This window comes from Pteropus vampyrus, unplaced genomic scaffold (genome assembly GCF_000151845.1).
Source record: "Pteropus vampyrus isolate Shadow unplaced genomic scaffold, Pvam_2.0 Scaffold3966, whole genome shotgun sequence".
NCBI classification, from domain to species: Eukaryota; Metazoa; Chordata; class Mammalia; order Chiroptera; family Pteropodidae; genus Pteropus; species Pteropus vampyrus.
Window position 1 is genome coordinate 12,685 of NW_011892747.1, and position 5,517 is coordinate 18,201.

At 54.3% G+C, this 5,517-nt stretch overlaps 1 pseudogene; it reads left to right on the forward strand.

Annotated features, from left to right (window-relative positions):
* The first annotated feature begins 3,484 nt into the window (after positions 1-3,484).
* Positions 3,485-5,482, forward strand: LOC105310462 (annotated as a pseudogene).
* Positions 5,483-5,517: the final 35 nt, after the last annotated feature.

Sequence of the window (5,517 nt, forward strand, 5' to 3'; positions counted from 1 at the left end):
GTATTGGGGCATTCTCAGGCCACATCAGCATGGTTGGCTCTAGTACATGGCAACCCGGAATGACGGGGAATAATGCCCCCAGGACTGTCCTCAGACAATGAGAGGAGTGGATGGATAAACACCCCAGCTTCCTTACATCTGGGGTGTAAAAACCCAAGGCTTGTTCTGTATTGTCTCCTAGAGGTCCCCAGCAGGGACCAGTGGTCCACAGCAGCCTCCTGCTCATGAATATGCCTTTTACTTTCTTCTTTCCCATCCGTAGCTTAGCTCCCCTTTCCCTCGGCAGGGCTTCCTGGATGACTCCCAAATAAATGACTTGCACTTACATTCTCTTGTCAGGGTATGCTTCTGGGAAATCCAACCTAAATACAGTCAAGACAACACCTGAAGATCTAGTCCATCCCATAACATAGTGAGCAGAATCACCTCTCTACAACCGAGTGGTACCCTGGGACGACAGCAAAGAGGCTGCATTGGGATAACGCTCATGGTTTACAGAGCAGGATAGCTGAGGAGTTCTTAAGCAGGGTACGATTTACTCCCAGGGGAGATTTGGCAATGTCAGAAACTTTCTGATAATCATGACTGGGAATGAGAGCTCTTGGCATCTAGAGGGTGAGGCCAGGATGCTGATAAACATCCTACGGCGCAGAGGGCAGCTTCCCACAAAAAAAATGTCAATAGTGCCAAGGTTCAGAAACCCTGGCATAGCACAGGGGTTCTTCTGACCACTGTCAGAAGACCTGGTTCTGGGTGATTTTCTCATCTCAAAGCAGGAGATGAAACATTTGCTTCGCGGGTTTTTATGAGTCTTGAGGTCCCTAGAGCATGGAGTCAATTAGTACTTCATTCTGGAGTGCCAACCTTGTGCCAAGTGATGGCCAAGTTGGTGACCGAACAAAGGCGGAAAAGACATCATCTCTGCCCTCCGAGAACCCAGAGGCCGGGTGTGGAGAAACAGCACTGTGAAGGCTGGCCCTGACAAAGCGTGTGGTAAGAGAGCTTTGGCGGAACAGCAGAGAGAGGGAGGCATGCTTCACGGAAGTCAGGAAGGGACATCTGAGGTGGCAGGTGGGGATCGGCAGGTGACGAAGCAGAGAGGGGCCTCTCGGCAGAGGAAACAGCCCTCTGCAAGGGCACAGAGCGCTGAAAGCGTTGGCCTGTCTGCGGCATGGTGACTGTGCCCGCGCCATAGAAACACGGGACAGGGAGGAGAGGGACGAGGCTGGGAAGGAGGCAGGCACCGGGCGGCAAGGGGCCCATTCGCAGGGCTGGGACAAGGTGAGGCAAGTGAGGCATCTCGGGCACTGACCCTGATGGTACGACCGACCGGAGAGGAGGTGTCTCCTTCACACTCATGCCCTAAGCCCCTAGTCGCGGGCCTCCTCCTTTGCCATGCTGAGAACTAGGAAGCGTAGCCTGCAGGCCAGGAGCAGCCAGCAGAGGTCTCGGACTTCTTGAATTTTGAGGAGGATGAGCGGACTCAAACACAGGCCCACCGGGCCACTTCTCATCCAACAAAATCTCTAGCTCAGATCAACGAGCAAGCAGAGCTTGCGCTTTCTAATTAGCTTCTCCACCTAAATGGACTACTGCTAGAGAATGAGCCTTTTTCAGACGTAACATATCCATACGGCAGATTCCTGAGGACACAAGGTGAACGGGGTGGGGTCGTGGCTGGCCAGGAGCCTGCCAGAGTCTGGTGGGCAGCTCGTTTCATCCATTCGAGCTGGGAGAATGAGGCAGTGCTTTGAATGAGGCTCAGAGCTCCTGTTGACCTCATTAATTCGGGCTTCATTCAAGTTGGATATTTGGATTATTGGATAGCAACCTAGGATTCAGCTATCCAGTCTCATGCTTCACCTAAATTTGGGCATGGGGGGGGGGTTGGGGGAGTGGGGAAGAAAGAGAGGCAGGGAAGGATGTTTAAAAGAGTTAAGAAACTAAAGCGATTTCAAGCCCCCTTGTGGCACTCCGCAAGTGTACACTTGCCCAAAGACAACTGCTATGCCAGGAGACAATTATTTTTATCTATTCCTGAGTGAGGGTCATCTTTAAGGAACGCGTGGTCGAGGAGTTTTTAAATCTATTTCGATAGGCCCCATCTACTATTTATATAACCATCATAATTGCTACGGGTTAAAAGAACACACTTCTTTTACAGTAGTCTGTAATTTGGGAGTTTCACCAGTATATCCCGTTTTCTTCTCGCCTGTGAGGCTTTACTACAACTATCGTATTATCATTATGTCTACACCTAAACATCAAGGTGTTCTTTGAAAAACCTGTTCACAATGGCCGGCAGATTTCAAGGCATCGGGGGCGGCGGGGGGGAGGGGGGGTAACGGTGAACAACGTCCCGGGAATGATCTGAGACTCCAGGCGCTCCAGATCCGGCCTTGGGACTGCTGCTTCGGTCTACAGTTATAAGCAATCATTTGAATTTACTGCCATCACCTGGAACAATCGTTCTCAACCCTCTCAGATGCAAATCTCCTTCTGAAAGAAACAGTTTAATCCTGAACTGTAATTCATGGACAACATAACTGATCTACCACAGACTTCAGAAGCAACAACGACTACTATTAAGCCCTCACTGTAATACAGGGAGAGATAAAAGGTTAGTACTTGTGCATAAGAATGCCATGTTACGTGCACATCTCTACGAAAACCTTTAGGCAGGAAGGAGATGGCTGGAAGTTGCAATGAAGAATTCCGATGCTTGCACCAAAGCCTCCAGGTAGGCGAGAGGTGCGAGTGTGTGATTAAGTTGGTGATGCACACCAGGAGCAGCCCTGCCACTGATGACCAGCGATTTCAAAACCAGTGAACAATCCCCGAGGCAGTGCTCACGGAGAAAAGAAATGACCGCCTCCCACACCCAGAAATGATGCATTTTTTTCGTTGGTTGCTTCTGCTTCAGTGTGCGTGCTTTTAGGGGTAACCGCGAAGAAAAGGCGCTGCCTGGCCCAGCCGTCCAGAGAAAGCCTGGGCGCTTGGGCCTGGCGCCCCGCAGGCGACAACAGTCGACAATAGGTAGCCGCTTGAGGCCTGACGACTGCCTGCGGGGTGGCGTGGGGGTGGGGTGGGATGGGGCGGGGGGGGGGGATGGGGCGCAGCAAGCGCGCATGCGCACAAGAGACCGCCCCCGCCCAGGACTGGGAGGAGACGGAGGCGGGCAGTGGGGGTGAGGAGGAAGGGGGGGTAAGGGGTATATCACATCCACTTCCGGCCCAGGCTGCAGCCACGAGGCGCTGCGAGGTGGAGCCTCTGCGAGGTGGAGGCTCCTACACGTCTAGGCGGTCCCCCAAACTGTAAGTATTTTAGGTAGCGCTTTTGGGGGAGCGGGTTTCCTGGTGTCGTGTCCATTGCGAAGTAGGGCCGGTGCCTCCACTGTGGGATCGGGGCGTTTTACGTGACTGTACCTCGCTATTAAAGACAGGATAGTCGCCCCGCACTTCCATCAAGCGCACTTCCGTTTTCTCTTCTTTCAGGGCCCCTATTTCCTCCCACGATGCAGCGAGCTTTAGAGCAAGCTTTGGATCGTGCGGACTATGTCATTGAAAGCGCCCAACAGAGACCCCCTAAAAGGAAATACTCATCTAGTGGGAGACAAACTCTCTATGAAAAGCTGTATGACATATATGTTGAAGAATGTGGGAAAGAGCCCAAGGTTACGGAGGAATTAACGAGCAATGTGAACTTGTTAGAGAAGCTCGTTAAGAGAGAGTCGTTGCCATGTTTAGTGGTCAACCTGCACCCAGGAAGGGAGGGCTATTCGCTGATGCTCCAGGGAAAAAATGGATCTTGTTCGGAGCCCATTCGGTTGTCTTATGAAAAGGGGGAATTGCTGGAATACTTGGACGCGGAAGAATTACCTCCCGTTTTGGTGGATTTCCTGGAAAAAGCTCCAATTAACCTTTTTCACTGTGGGTGTGTCATAGCAGAAATACGGGACTATAGGCAGTGCAGTAATACGGAAGGCCCCCGTTACCAGAGCAGGCACATTCTCTTACGTCCAACGATGCAGACGTTAGCCTGCGACGTAGAGTCCATCGTAGAGTCCAGCGGTGACCAGACGTGGACCCAGGACGACAAACTTTTGCTCGAGAGCCAGCTGATCTTGGCCACAGCTGAACCACTGTGTCTCGACCCCTCTATATCAGTAGCCTGCGCCGAAAACAGGCTGCTCTTTAACAGGCAGAAGATGAACAGTCACCCGATGAGAAGGAACTTCAAGCGGTATTCTACAGCCTCCCTGAATCGCCGGCAGGAGATGCCTCCGCGTCCACTCCCTCCCGAGCTGAGTGCGTGGACCGCTTGCAAAAAAATCAGAGAACGTCAAGCGGGCCAGCAATATGACCTCAAAATCTCCAAAGGCAAATATGTAGATATGTGGAAACGGCGGCCCTGTGAGTTGGCGGTCCCTTCAGAAGTGGATGTGGAGAAATACGCTAAAGGGAAGAGGTCTGTCAAACGTGATGACTCACAGCCAGCAGCCCGGCCCGCCCTGAAGCTAAGAGATGGCTCTGCGCTTGGCCGTGAAGCTGGCGCTCAGTCCCAGGCAACAGAGCCGACCTTCGTGCAGCCGCTTAACGATCCACTTTTCTCTGCGCAAAGAAGGTCACGTAAAGAAGCCGGACGTGAGAGGCAGATGTCACCCTGCCACTTCTCCGCAGACGACTATTTGAACAGTTACCTATGTGGGCCAAAGACTGACGCCGGGAGGGTCGTCGGTGGGTCCGAGGAATTGGCCCAGAAGAACAACACCAGAATTCCCGTCAAGACAAGCCCCAGCCCCAGCCCCAGCCCCAGCGCCTCAGCCACTGTGAGCCGACCTCCAGGGGAGGACACAGAACAGCCTCAGGCCGTGCCAGGTCAGCCCTCTGCACTGGGGAGGGGAGTCCAGCACGCACCTCCAGCCATCAGACTGCCCTCGAGCTCGGGAAAGAGTTCCTCGGGCAACAGTCTCCCGCCACAGCGGGCAAGCAGCCTTTGTGAATCTCCATTTCCTGCTCCTGCTTCTAGGCCACCAAGTCTCTCCCAGGAATCCTCCGTGGGAGCGAACCGAGTCAGCACGCTTCCCGCGGCCTCCCAGTCCGCTGCCAGCTCATCGCCAAGAACCCCGGCCACCCAGGTCAGGGCCAGCCCTGCTGGCCTCAGTGTCGTCAGGGTGGTGGGTCCTGTCGGTGGAGCCCAGACTGCGGTGAGAGGGTCCAACCCCGAGCAGGGCCCCGCCGCCGGGGCCTCGGCTCCTGCGGGAGTCAGGCCCAGCAGCCGGCCAGCAAACGCACGGCCCGCTGCCCCGCAGGCTCCTTCTCAAAGAGGTGTTCGGTTTTTTTTAAAAACCGCCTCAGGTCTCAGGCCCTTGACCCTAGTCCGGCTTCCACAGGGTTCGTTCATCCTGAACACCCAGCAGCCAGCCCAGCAGCCAGCCCAGCAGCCGCAGCAGTGGCTCTGCCAGTTGATGCCCGAGCAGGAAGTCGAGCAGCCGTCCGCTTCTCGACCTCAGGAGCC